At 44.7% G+C, this 15465-nt stretch overlaps 1 pseudogene; it reads right to left on the bottom strand.

The window, feature by feature from the left end:
• Positions 1-14478, bottom strand: part of LOC131323882 (uncharacterized) — an 85355-nt pseudogene extending 70877 nt beyond the window's left edge.
• Positions 14479-15465: the final 987 nt, after the last annotated feature.

Below are 15465 nucleotides of genomic sequence, written 5' to 3'. Positions count from 1 at the left end.
TATGTGAAGTCATTGGTCCAAGTGATTGACAGGGACCAGTGACATGTGAAGTCCCTGGTCCAGGTAGTCTGTTCGGCAATGATGCCTAACAGGTGTGCTGGTAGGCGGCACCATGTGAAGGTGCTAGATGATAATGCCTAACAGGTGCGCTACTAGGCGGCCCCATGTGAAGGTGCTTGGTTATAATGCCTAACAGGTGCACTGGTAGGCAGAGGGTGTTCGGCAATGATGCCTAACAGGTGTGCTGGTAGGCAGAGGGTGCTAGGACATGATGCCGAACAGGTGCGCAACACCTGAGGTTGCTAGGCAGTGACGCTGAATAGTGTCGGCTGCACCACATAAAGGTGCTCGTTGGTATGGCCGAACACATGATATTGTTCAATGAGTTAGCCTAACACGTGGTATAGGTGCAGCGTGTAGGGAGGTATTCCCGAACAGGTACATCTAGTTGCCGAACACGTGTTGTATAAAAACACGTTTGAAATTGAACATGACTGATCGTCGGTCAGTGCATTGAACAGCGATAAGGGCCAGTGACATGAGAAGTCATGGGTATAAACTGACTGTTCGGCAGATAGAGACGTTCCGATTACATTGGACCAAGTTACACGTGAAGTAGCTGGTCTAAGCAGACTGTTCGGTTATGATACAGCCGAACAGATGAAGTAAGAACCAAGCACATGATACGAGGGATGACGGGTTGAAAGCAATGCAATTGATATCCGAACAAATGGTACGTGGGACCATAATTTGAATATAGACGGGACAGTCATCGTGCTAGACAATGTTCGGCAATATGGATCAATGACATGAGAAATGATTAGTCCAGGTAGTCTGTTCGGCGGTGAGACAGCCGAACGAACAAAGAATTCCAATTAGATGTTGGAGTAAAGGGAACACTCTGGAAGGGTCCAGAGACAGTGGTACCCCGTTAAGGGATGAGATCCCAAGAATATAGGATCTGAGAAGGATACCCAACGAGTATGGGATGTTCGGTTCTTTATGGAAAAGAATCCGAATAGGACTCTTTTCTAATAAACTGATAAAGGAAACGAGAATCCTTGATATCCTAGGTTTCCTATACGAGTTAGGAATCCTATGGCAACAAGAATGCTTGGGCAACAAGCATTCGCAAATCTATAAATATGAGGTAAACCTAAAGGCAAAAGGTACGCAATAAACTGCATTCTGATTGCTTTCCTATTGATAATTAGGGTTTGATTGCTAGTACGTGATACTAACTTTGGCATCGGAGGGCCTTTGCCACGAGAAGCAAAGGTGCACTCACCCCCTGTCTATTTTGCAGATTAGGGTTTCGACGACGAATTAGGGTTTCGGTGAAAAGGCACGAATAAGCCGTTGCAATCCAAGTTGATCCGAAGCATCAATTGTTTTCATCCCCCTACAATTGGCGCCGTCTGTGGGAAATGAACAATTTTTCAGAAAAATAATCATGATGGAAGAAGATCCAGTTACTCCATTTAGTCCAAAGGACCAGTTGGGTGGGGGAAGAGATAAATCCCCACCAGGTGCTCCGAGAAAGCCCACTGGTAGACATGACAGAGATAACTCCAAAGAAAAAGGAGACAAAACTGCTACCGGCTCCACGAGAAGGAGTAAGTCTCTTCGAAGAGAAGAGTCAGACACCCATTCAAGAAGTGTATATAATGATAATGATGTCCTCAATAAAAAGAGAAGGGAAATCGAGGAGTACGCTCGCTTGATTAAAAAACGAGAGTACGAGATACAGGAATTGCAGCGGGTACGGGAGCACCCAGAAGATTCTGGACTTTCTCGTAGGAATTCCCAAAAGGACGGACGGACTCTGGTAGTCCATAAGCAGACTCATTCACGAAGGAGAACGAGCAGGAGTCCTAACAAAGGGAGGTACGAAGCTTCTCCACGGAAAAGGAGAAGCAGAAGTAGAAGCCGAACACCGGTGAGAAGGGCTTCTTCACGAAAAAGGAGGAGCAGAGACCGAAGTTCCACCCCAGAAGAGGAGGAAAAAAGGAAGCATCATCGAGATAGGTACGAGAGGCCTGATGCTGATTGGGTCGAGGCTACGGCTCACAAATCGAAGGAACATGAGGATGGGACAGTGACTGCACGAGAAGCAGCACGAAAGGCCCTAAGTAATATTGCAGCCTCCCCTTTTGCAAAGAGGCTACAAGAGGCTAGGTTGCCGAGCAGAGTGAAGCACGGTATGTTTGTACTTTACGAGACAAATACGGATCCCGTAGCTCACATCCAGCATTACCAGCAGGCTATGTTCATGCACGAGGGAGATGAAGCCATCTTATGCAAGATGTTCCCCTCCAGCCTTGGTAAGGTGGCTTTAGCCTGGTTTCATAAATTGGGCCCGCGATCCATACGAGGATGGAGGCAGTTGGCCGAGGAATTCACTGTTCGGTTCCTGACGAGCAGAAAGGCCCCTAAGACCTTTGAGAGTCTATCCACCATGAAACAGGAGGAGAACGAGCAGATCAGGGATTATGCAAAGAAGTACTGGGAAACTTTCAACGAGATTGAAAGTTACAGTGAGGAGTATGCAATTGCCACCTTCAAGACTGGTTTACCTGTTCGGGGAGAACTGCGTCGCTCATTGAATAAACATCCGGTAGCCACATTGGCAAAATTGATGGAACGGATAGAACAACACGCCAGAATGGAGGATGACATACTCCGTGAGGATGGCAAGACTATTGCCGAGCAGCCGAAGGCACCTGTCAAAAAGGTGGATAAGCCAGAGCCCAAGACTTATAGAGAGAGAAGGGAATATAGGCAGGCTAAGAAAGAGCCGTACAAGGATAAGCAAGCTCCTGACCCCAAATCTTTCTTTTCTATCACTACGGTTTGGAAGGAACCAACATACAGGATTCTTTATCGAATAAAGAATCAGCCATATTTTAAATGGCCCCCGAGTCTAGGCGGAGACAAGGATGCAAAACGTGCTACGAATCAGCACTGCAGTTACCATAAAGATTGGGGCCATATGACTGAGGATTGTGAGATGTACAAGAGACACCTTGATGATTTGGTCTCTCGGGGCTATCTCAAGGAATTTATCCAAGAGGATCCAAAGGAAAAAGAGAAAGCTATGGAACTGGGTTACGAGCAAAACCCTAAAGGAGTAATCCATATGATACATGGGTTGGCCACACCTTATACGAGAAATGAGGTTAGGCTGTTACAAAGGCAAGTAAAGCATGATCAGCATGTGATGCGACTGGGAAACAAGAGAGGGCGAGAGAATGATGTGTGCAATGAGAGCATAGCATTCACTGATGATGACCTGGGAGAGGTCCAAATACCCCACAACGATGCTTTGGTCGTAACCCTACGAGTTGGGGAATATGACATTGAGAGGATTCTAGTGGACTCAGGAAGTTGTACAGAGGTGATGTACTACGATGCATTCAAGAAGCTGGGATTGGCCCAAACAGACTTAGAGCAATCTACAACACCTCTGATTGGGTTCGGTGCAGGAGCAGTCTGGCCTTTTGGAAAGGTAACACTACCTGTTCGGGCTGGATCAGTGGTGTTGAGGACTGATTTTTTAGTTGTCGATGTTCTTTCTTCCTATAACGCGATTGTAGGAAGGACATGGTTACACAAGATGAGAGCAGTCTCTTCGACTTATCACCAGATGGTGAAGTTCCCAGGATCGAATGGGATTGAGGTACTTAGAGGCAATCAGAAAGTGGCACAACAATGTTTAATCTCCATCATTAAAAGAGCCCCAAAGGTCCACCACGTTCATACATTAGAAATACCAAATCAACCAACTATCGAGGATGTTGGAAGGAGTCCGGCTGAAAAGGTGGTTGAGGGCTTGGAGAAAATCCAGATCAACGAAATTGATCCAGAAAGATATTTCTTGGTAGGGGAATCATTGCCAGCAGAGGAAAAGGCTGAATCAATAAGATTTCTGAAGGAATATATTGATGTATTTGCTTGGGTGCCAGAGGAAATGCCCGGGGTGGATGCAGGTGTGATCTGTCACCATTTAAACATTGATCCTCAGCATAAGCCGATCATTCAGAAAAAGAGGAGGGCAGCCGTGCAGCATGTGGATGCAGTAATAGAAAAGGTCGATCATTTACTAGAGGCTAAAGCAATACGTGAAGTCTACTACCCAGAATGGTTATCTAACACCGTTGTGGTGAAGAAAAAGAATGGGAAGTGGCGTGTCTGCGTAGACTTCACAGACCTAAACAAAGCGTGCCCTAAGGATAGTTTTCCTCTACCCAGGATTGACCAATTGGTTGACGCAACCGCTGGTTACGAGCGAATGAGTTTTCTCGATGCATATCGAGGATATCATCAGATTGCCATGTTTGGACCTGATCAAGAGAAGACTTCGTTTATCACATCACGAGGGTTGTACTGCCATTTGGTGACCATGAGAGGGATTGAGGCCAACCCCGATCAAATTGCGGCCCTACAAAAGCTACAAAGTCCAAAGACCACCAAAGAAGTCCAGAGGTTGACTGGAATGGCTGCAGCACTTAATAGATTTATCAGCAAGTCAAGTGACAAATGCAGACCCTTTTTTCAATTGTTGAAAAAGAGGGAGGATTTGAATGGGGAGCAGAGTGTGAACAAGCCTTCCAGGACCTGAAGAAGTATCTGGCCGAGCCCCCGCTTTTATCAACTCCACAGCCAGGTGAGTCTTTAATTCTGTACTTAGCTATTTTCGAGCATGCAATAAGTGCAGTCCTGTTGAGGGATTTAGGAATCGAACAAATCCCTATTTATTATGTTAGCAAGACATTGCTAGATGTAGAGACGAGATATCTGCCTTTAGAAAAACTTGTCCTGGCACTAAGGACAGCCACAAGGAAGCTGCCACACTACTTCCAAAGCCACAAGGTTGTGATTTACACTGAGTTTCCATTAAAATCACTGCTACGAAAAGCAAACTTCTCGGGAAGGATCTCAACATGGTCAGTCGAGTTGAGCCAGTACGATATCGATTATCAGCCACGCACGGCAATCAAAAGCCAAGTGTTGGCTGATTTTGTGGCAGAGTTTTCTCCCACGGTGGCTCCCCTGCCTCCTACGAGAAAGGAGCAGGCAACAAAGACATCACCCATGAAGAATCAACCCTTAGCCGAACAGGATCCAATGGAATGAAAGCTATTCGTCGATGGATCAGCATGTAATACTGGTTTTGGAATTGGGGTTGTCCTTTTTCCTCCTCAAGGAGTACTGATAGAACTATCTGTTTGGCTTGGTTTTAGTGCTTCAAATAATGTGGCTGAATATGAGGCACTCTTAGCTGGATTAAGGAGTGCAAAGACCCTAAGAGCAGAACGAGTTAGGGTGTATTGTGATTCACAGCTTGTGGTCAATCAACTATCCGGGGAATATGAAACCCGAAGTGAAAAGATGGTAGCCTACGTGCAGGCAGCCAAAGACTTGCTTGATACCTTCGAAAGGGTATACATTGAACAAATAAGTTCTGGACAGAATGCTCATGCAGATTCATTAGCTTGGTTGGCTGCAGCTGTACCAGCTGAGTTCAAAAGGAAGGTAGCAATTGAATATCTGAGTGAGCCTAGCATTGGGAGAAGTGTGGACTTGGTCTTGGACGTGAACCAAGGACCAAGTTGGATGGACCCAATCATGGAGTTCTAACTCCCTTCTGATAAAAAGGAGGCTCATAAGATAAGGGTCAAATGTGCTAGGTTTTGGCTGTCCCCAGAGGGTAAGTTATACAGAAAATCCTTTACATGCCCGTATTTGCTATGCGTACATCCTGAGATGGTGCAGAAGTTTCTTCATGAAATCCACGATGGAACATGTGGGAGCCATTCTGGAGGCAGATCCATTGCCCACCGAGCAATTACCCAAGGCTACTGGTGGCCACACATGCAGGAAGATGCAAAGGTGTATGTGAAGATTTATGAGAAGTGTCAAAAATTCTCACCAATGATTCGAACTCCCGCCGAGGATCTGGTGCCTTTGACAAGTCCCTGGCCGTTTGCTCAATGGGGAATGGACATCGTGGGTCCGCTACACAAAGCAACTGGGAATCGAAAATTCCTGCTAGTTGAAACAGACTATTTCACTAAGTGGATTGAGGCAGAACAACGGCCAAAATCACTGAACCCATGATAGAAAGGTTCATGTGGAAGAGTATTATCACTCGCTTTGGGGTCCCTTACTCATTGATCACAGACAATGGATCCCAATTTCAAAAGAAATTCAAGGCTTTTTGTGCCCAGTATGGAATACGAAATTATTATTCCACCCTAGCCTACCCTCAGAGTAATGGGCAGGCAGAGGCGTCTAATAAAACTATCCTTGATGGGATCAAGAAAAGGCTGGACAAAGCTAAAGGGAAGTGGCCTGACGAGTTACCGTTAGTTTTATGGGCTCACCGAACAACGCCTAGGAGGTCTACGGGAGAGACCCCCTATTCATTGGCATATGGAACAGAGGCTGTCATACCTTTGGAAGTAGGTTTGCCGACCAATAGGACCGTTTTGGTTGAAAGTGGAGGCAATGACAGAGCCCTTGAAATTGAGCTTGATCTCGCCGAGGAGAGGAGAGAAAGGGCCTTAATCCATCTGGCTTCTTACCAGGAGCAGCTAATGAAGAGCTATAATAAGCATGTTCATCCTCGAGAATTTGGTGTTGGAGACCTCGTACTACGGAAGGTGCTCGGCAACACCAAGGTCGCCAACGAAGGCAAGTTGGGGGCCAATTGGGAAGGCCCTTATCGAGTAACCGAGATTGTAGGCATAGGGGCCTATAAATTGGTAGATTTGGATGGTAATCCAATTCCGAGGCCTTGGAATGTCCATAATCTCCGAAAATTCTTTGTTTAGATGCATTCAGTTTTGTTTTAGATTTGCACTACGTGATTGTGTGGGAATTACGAATATAATTCCCTTGTTCTAATTTTGTTATTCTAGTTGCAAGGGGTACGAATAACGCCCTCTTGAGTTTTACAGATTATGAATAAAAGTCATTTTTTCGTATCAATAGTATGTTCTTGGCATTTGGTTTAAAAATACGAACTACGGGCTTGGTTTCCCTCATTCGTATTGGGGAGCAGGGAACCGGCACCTATACATTAAGTACGAGAAACTTAACGAGTACAAGTACGAAACACTTGTATGGACTTTAAAGTACGAGATACTTGTACGTTTATATACAACAATTGACTTGGCTTAAAGCATAACGAGTATATGTTAGCCACAATTATTAAAGTACGAGAAACTTAAAACAGTTGGGTATGTGAAACTTAGCAAATACAAGTATGAAACACTTGTATGATTTTTTGAACTACAAGTATGAAACACTTTTATGATTTTTCAAATACAAGTATGAAACACTTGTATGATTTTTTGAACTGCAAGTATGAAACACTTGTATGATTTTTTAAATACAAGTATGAAACACTTGTATGATTTTTCAAAACACAAAGTATGAAATACTTATATGATTTCCAACGTATGAGGAATTTAGAAACATAGAACGATTGTTTCTAACTACGTGAAAGAGTTCAAGCACAGATGTTTCCCAAAGATTTGCTAAGTATTGAACACTTATGCACAAACAAGCATGTGGTCAAAGTACGAAATACTTAAAGGATTAAGCTATTTGCATCCGAACAGATGCAAAGACAAGAGTAGCCGAACAAAATTATAAGGATACGCCACAAGGGGCCGAATACCTGTATTATCAAAAGTATTACCATACTAAGAGAAAGTACTGGTACCACGCAGGGTTGAAATACCATGGTCACACAGGACCAGCCATATTGTTTGTGTCAACAAAAACAAAACATATAAATACTTGCTTGCCTTTCAGTCTAGGTTCTGAACTTCTGGGTGAATATCAGATCCAGCCGTGCCAACAGCAGCCGCAGCAACCTCCTCTGGAACAAAAGTCTCAACAGTTACTTCCCGAATAGGCAAATGCTCTACAACATCTTGCGACTCCACTTGTATTTCTTCATCAGCATCTGCAAACTCATCGATCTGCTGATCGACATCATCAGTTGGAGAACCATCATGCTCTTGGGGAGCTGCTGCTTGGCGGCTTGGAAGATCATTTTCCACCCAGAGGGGGGAATCCTCGGCAATTCCTACCTTTGTTAGACATGCCTCCCAGCAGGCAGTCCAGATCTGATCTTGAATGGCCGGCATCTGCTCCACGTAGCTGGCCGTAGTAGCGTCAAAACCTTTCTGGTAGCCATCTTCGAACGCAGCTTTTTTGGTTTGTTCTATCTCAACCAAAGCATGGTTGAGGCTGTCTTCAGTAGTTCCAAGCTTGTCTTTTGCCTCTACAAAGTCGGCCTTGGCTTTGTCTCTCTCCCTCTCTAGTCTGGTTATAGTGTGGAGCAACCTGGTGTTGTTGTTTAAAAGTGAGATCCGTTCAGTGTCAGCATCTTGGAACTTCTGTCCCAATGTAATCATCTTTTGAATAAACTGCAAGCAAATTAACAAGGTGACACTGTGAGAAAACGAAAGGAACATGAAGTATGCCTACTAGTGACGAGAACACTATACCTTGATCCCACTAACGAGACCAGTAGAGACAAGCCGGTCAGGAGTGGCTTCGTTCTCTTTTTGCATATCAACAGGGAGAAGAAGTCCTTGGGCGAGTGCAAGTGTTGTTTCTGAGGAGCTAGCGCTAGCGCCAATGTGGATAGGCCGATCACCCCTAATGAGCAGGGGGGCCCAATTTTGTGGAAGCACTTGAGTGCTCAGAGATAAGGGTTGTTGAAGTGAGGCTGCAGCTTGGGCAGAAGCGTCTCCAACTTCTTCACTCCTAGGACGTTTGTCCCGATGAGCATTGACAGCCTCGAGGGAACTATCTTGTTCCCGAGGAGAAGAAGATGATCGGATTATTCCCCCCCTAGTGCGACGAGATCGTGGGGGGGGGGGGGGGGGGGGCGGCCAGTTGAGGCCGCCCTTTGGGCACTACCACGTCCCCTAGTGGAGACAGTGAGAAGGGTACTGAGATTAAGGGGTTGACGAGTCATAGTACCTGGAACTCGAGGAGATTGAGAATAGCCAAAAGAAGAGGATTGGCTGGTATCACGATTTGAACCCAGCTGTTCGGGCAATTGTTCAGAAACAGGTCCGCGCGTAGATCTTCTAAGTCTCAATTGGGGAAGCGGCACTCCTTCTGAAATAGGAATTTCTCCAAGTTGACCAGCAACGGTAACACCAGCTTGAAGTCTTGAAATAAGTGGTTGGGGAGCAGTTGATGTGGAGGTAGAAGCAGCACTAGTGCTGGGATGGGCAAGTCTTCTGTCAATGACCCTCTGTACGAAGGGTCGTATCCTAGCAGTACGTCAGCATTCCGACCCCGACCTGTTGTTCGGGTACGAGGTTCGCCTGTGTATTTCAAAATCCTGTTGATATCTTCTGTTCGGATGTTGCTCGGTACACGTCTGGGACGCCTGTTAGCGTTTTCAGCTGCAAGATCCGAATTTCGAAACCAAAGTTAGACATATAGTAAAGCTATGAGAAAGCAGTAAACGAAGAATTGCAAAAGATAAAAGCAAGAGCATACGTGGATAGCCCCATATGTGGGGGCAATGGAGCCCCAGCACTTGGCCATCTTCCCCTAAAGGCTCGAATGCTCCAGTTACATAGAGGAAGTCGATCTCGTGGTCACGAGCAGAATCTGGCAGATTAAGTACGAAACGTTTGTCTGCCTTCCTAACCTTGAAGTAGTAAGTATTGTACTCGGGGTTTAGTACTATACTGTACCACCATTGGATATCCCAGATTCCTAATTGGGTCCCTAGAATCCCATTTAGGGCTATAGTCCCCATTATCAGCTTGAAAACATTGGTTGAAACTTGCATGGGAGTAAGACGATACCAGTTTAAAATCTGGCGGAGTAATGAATGTAGGGGGAAACGGACCCCGCCCTCAACGATAGCTACAATTGGGATACACATCCTGTCCCAAGAGCCAGCATCTCTATCCGCTCCTAATGGAGCAAGTTCAAGTCCTACATTTTCAGGAATGCTATATTTTTCTCTAAATGCCGCCATGGCAGCAGGGGTATCGCAGAGCTTCCTAAACTTACTGGGTCTAGGAGGGTTATCATTATCATCTGCCATGGGTATAGTCGAAGAAAAAGTAAAACTGGAAATGGGTGCGACTGAAACCCTAGAATTGACCCAAAATCTGAGAACGAGATCTCAGATGGAAACAAATGGAATAGGAAAGAAGTCTTATTGGGAAACCAAAGCAGAAGAAATAGAGATCTTACGAGTTTAAATGAAAAGATTCCTATGACATGAGCGAGTTGCAGGCGGCGGCTATGGCGGAAGAAAGGGAGTTTTTCGCCTGGAGAAGACAAGACAATGCTCTGAGTTTTTGGATAAAAACTCCAAAGAAAACCCCTTTTTAGGGATTTAAGTGAAACAAACGGAGATGAAGCGTCTCGTTTCACGCCGTTACAAGTTAAAGTAACGGAAAGCAAAAACCGTTCTTACGCCGTTTCATAGAACGTCAATTCGAAATTAATGATAGGCATACGAAACGTGCCACGTGGAGTTATTGCCTCGAGATGGTACGAAGGCAAAGGCGCCAAAGCATCAAATGAATATTAAAACTATGACTGCTCGGCATCAGAGGAAGTTCAGGTCTAAACGTTTGTCTCTAAGAGCTTCACCCATTACCCCCGAACAGTGGAAAATAGGTAAAGCTGGGGAGTAATTGTAGGGAGGTATTCCCGAACAGGTACATCTAGTTGCCGAACACGTGGTGTATAAAAACACGTTTCAAATTGAACATGACTGATCGTCGGTCAGTGCATTGAACAGCGATAAGGGCCAGTGACATGAGAAGTCATGGGTATAAACTGACTGTTCGACAGATAGAGACGTTCCGATTACATTGGACCAAGTTACACGTGAAGTAGCTAGTCCAAGCAGACTGTTCGGTTATGATACAGCCGAACAGATGAAGAAAGAACCAAGCACGTGATACGAGGGATGACGGGTTGAAAGCAATGCAATTGATATCCGAACAAATGGTACGTGGGACCATAAATTCAATATAGACGGGACAGTTATCGTGCTAGACAATGTTTGGCAATATGGACCAATGACATGAGAAGTGATTGGTCCAGGCAGTCTGTTCGGCGGTGAGACAGCCGAACAAAGAAAGAATTCCAATCAGATGTTGGAGTAAAGGGAACACTCTGGAAGGGTCCAGAGACAGTGGTACCCCATTAAGGGATGAGATCCCAAGAATATAGGATCTGAGAAGGATACCCAACGAGTATGGGATGTTCGGTTCTTTATGGAAAAGAATCCAAATAGGACTCTTTTCTAATAAACTGATAAAGGAAACGAGAATCCTTGATATCCTAGGTTTCCTATACGAGTTAGGAATCCTATGGCAACAGGAATGCTTGGGCAACAAGCATTCGCAAATCTATAAATATGAGGTAAACCTAAAGGCAAAAGGTACGCAATAAACTGCTTTCTGATTGCTTTCCTACTGATAATTAGGGTTTGATTGCTAGTACGTGATACTAACTTTGGCATCGGAGGGCCTTTGCCACGAGAGGCAAAGGTGCACTCACCCCCTATCTATTTTGCAGATTAGGGTTCCGACGATGAATTAGGGTTCCGGTGAAAAGGCACGAATAAGCCGTTGCAATCCAAGTTGATCCGAAGCATCAATTGTTTTCATCCCCCTACACACCGTAGTAATTGGACACCGCCGATGTACATTGGACCAACTCTATCTAAATCGCTGTTCCAGAAGGTTCTAGAAAGGAAATCCAACGTGATAGGCAAGTGTCCCATGAATAAAGGGATTATAATTGAGTTACCATATGGGAGGGAATTCCATATGGGCCAGGGTTCCTAATGATGTTGGAATCTTAGGCAGAAAAGGAGACTTGGAGGATAAGTAAGTCTACATCTATAAATAAGAAGTAACACTCACGAAGCGAGGTACGCAATACGTTGCATTATTCGATATTTCCTACTGATAATTAGGGTTTCTCTGCTAGTGCGTGATACTAACTTAAGCATCGGAGGGCCTTTGCCACGAGAGGCAAAGGTACACTCACCCCTTGTCTGTTTTGTAGATTAGGGTTCTGACGACGAACTAGGGTTCCGGCAAGAAGGCATGCACGTTGATCTCAGGAGATGTTGAAAGAATAATAAGCGGATTTTTTCCCCTTACATACAGCATAGTCACTTGCATCACACATAAGCTCAAACGGGAGGCTCTAATCCAGTGGTTGCACAATAGGAGGAGAAGTGAGACTATCCTTCAACTTGACAAATGCTTGTTCACATGCGGGAGACCACTCGAAAGGAACCTCTTTGGCAAGAAGATGGCACAAGGGCCTGGAGACAGCACTGAAATCTTTGATGAACCGACGATAGAATCTGGCATGCCCGAGAAATGAAGGAATATCCTTCACGCATTTTGGAGTCGGGAGATTGGAAATGAGATCGATCTTTGCCTTATCTACCCCGATACCCTCCGACGATATAATATGCCCCAAGACAATCCCTTGAGTGACCATGAAGTGACACTTTTCCCAATTCAGAACCAAATTTTTCTCTTCACACCTTGTTAAAACTTTCTCTAAATTGGCCAAGCATGAATCGAACGAATCGCCAAAAATAGAGAAATCATCCATGAAAACCTCTACTATCTTCTCGACCATATCACTAAAAATCACCATCATGCATCGTGAAAAAGTCCCCGGAGCATTGCACAAATCGAAAGGCATACGACGATAAGCGAACGTTCCGAAGGGGCAAGTGAATGTCATTTTCTCTTGATCCTCTAAAACAACTTCAATTTGATTGTAACTGGAATAACCATCTAAGAAACAATAGAATGCATGGCCGGCTATCCTTTCCAAGATTTGATCGATAAATGGTAAAGGAAAGTGATCCTTTCTGGTACTTGCGTTGAGCTTCCGATAATCAATACAAACTCTCCATACTGTTTGAACACGAGTAGGCACGAGCTCATTCTCCTCATTTCTCACAACTGTAACTCCGGATTTCTTTGGTACAACTTGAATCGGGCTTACCCATTTGCTATCGGCGATAGGATAGATGATTCCCACATCCAAAAGCTTTAAAAATTCAGCACGAACTACATCTTTCATAATCGGGTTCAAGCGACGTTGAGGTTGGCGAGATGGCTTGACATTATCCTCCAAAGCAATATGGTGAGAGCAAAGAGTAGCATCAATCCCCTTGATATCTGCGATGGTCCATCCTATAGCCTTCATGTGCCTCCTTAGTGAATTGATCAACTTCGTCTCTTGGAGATTCCCAAGAGAAGAGGAAATAACCACAGGATAAGTCTCGTTGTCTCCAAGGAAAGCATACTTCAAAGTGTCGGGCAGGGGCTTCAACTCCAATTTCGGTGGCTCAGCACTAGATGGGAGAACCTTCTTCTCGATTGGTGGTAGCTCCTTAAACTCTTCAAACTTTGGAGTCCAAGAATTTATAGCACAAGCTTCATCTTCCTCATCAAGCAATGAACACAAATAACTCACTTCAGAAGACTCGAGAAATTCGACCTCATCGGCTGTAAGAGCAACTTCCAAAGGATCACTATAGAGTAACTCGCCCACGTGTTCTTCTACAAGAGTATCAATAAGGCTCACTTCATTTACGTTCTCATCATCTCCCATTTGACTACCCACATTAAAAACATTGACCTCCACCTTCATGTTACCGAAGGTCATATTGAGAAGTCCATTTCGACAGTTGATAACTGCATCCGCCGTGGCTAGAAAAGGTCTCCCAAGAATCACTGGAGTAGAAACAGCAGAAGAGTCGGTCGGATTTGTATCGAGAATCACAAAATCCACCGGATAGACAAACTGATCAACTTGGACTAGAACATCTTCCACTACTCCCCATGGTACACGAACACTTCAATCGACTAATTGGAGTGTGACACGAGTAGGCTTCATCTCCCCTAACCCAAGTTCTTGATAAATAGAGTATGGAAGTAGATTAACGCTAGCACCAAGATCGAGTAAGGCTTGTTCGATACGCTTCCCTCCAATTGTGACAGCAATAGTAGGGCTCCCCGGATCCTTGTACTTAGGCGCGATATTCGTTTGAATGATAGAACTCATTTGCTCAGTAAGGAATATCTTCTTTTGAACATTAAGCTTGCGCTTCCGAGTACACAAATCCTTAAGAAACTTGGCATATGAGGGAATTTGCTTGACTGCATCCATGAGAGGAATGTTGATCTTCACTTGATTGAATAATTCATGCAACTCCGCATTGTAATTTGGTTTCGCCAAAGCCTTCAAACGATTAGGATACGGAGCCGGTGTTAGAATAACTTGAGGGTCCGGTACACTTCCATTGTTTTTGCCTTTACCCTTTTCTTCTTCTTCAAGAGTCTCCTTGCTTGTTTCCTTGGGAGATTCCCTAAGGATTGGAATTGAACGTTCGATAGGAGAAGGTAACAAGGTGGGTTCCGGAGGCATCACCACTTGGTTATCCACCGTCTTGCCACTTCGAAGAGAAATAATAGCCTTTGCTTGCTCAGGGAAATTCACCGAAGAGCTAGCAAAGTGAAGACTTTGAGAAGTCGGATTAGAATTCGGTTGCGGATTAGGTTGAGGTTGAGTAGGAAACTTCCCTTTCTCTTGTTGTAACAAACCCACTGTAGTTGTCAACTTCCCCAACTGGTTTTTGATATCGTTCATCATTTGAGTTTGTTGCTCATTGATAGCAGTTTGACCTTGCAAGAGAGCACTGAATTGATCTTCCCAAGAACGCTTTGGTGGTTGTTGGTGGAACTGGGCAGGTTGTTGTTGAAATTGGTTTGCATGTGGGAACGGAGCAGAAGGAGCAAATCCTGGCGAACCTTGAGCTTAAGGGAAATGGAAAGCATTCTGAGGTTGCTTCCATGGTAATTGAGGAGCGAGGGGTGGAACTTGAGAAGAATTCCCTTCATTAGATTGATTCCAACGGAAAGCTGGATGTTGCCTTGTCCTCGGATTATACGATTGAGAATAAGGGTCAAAACGTTGCACTGCATGGACTTCTTCTGGAGCAATCCTATTAATCACGTTCTTAAGAGCAGGAATGTTGGGGCACGCTTCGGTAGAATGGCCCACAATCTCACAAATAACACATACTTCCTCCAATTGGCGCACTGCTTTCACTTCTTGAGATTGAGCACTCTTTAATTCCAACTTATCAAGTTTCCGAGCAATCTCCTCCAATCGAGTTTCAAAAGCTGTATGCTCCGCAATAGAGAATTTTCCTGAACCTGTAGGACCTTGATTGAACATCGCTCTATCTCCTGGATCTGCAAACTGCCAAGACTGGGTCTTCTCAGCTAGTGACTCATAATAATCCCAAGCATCCTCCGGTGTCTTCCCCATAAAATCACATCCACCCATAGTATCCAGAAGCTGTTTACTCTCTTGAGAACACCCTATGTAGAAATAGTTGACTCTGAGATA

Source organism: Rhododendron vialii, chromosome 4a (genome assembly GCF_030253575.1).
Source record: "Rhododendron vialii isolate Sample 1 chromosome 4a, ASM3025357v1".
In the NCBI taxonomy this organism is placed as follows: Eukaryota; Viridiplantae; Streptophyta; class Magnoliopsida; order Ericales; family Ericaceae; genus Rhododendron; species Rhododendron vialii.
This window is presented reverse-complemented; position numbering and strand designations above follow the sequence as displayed.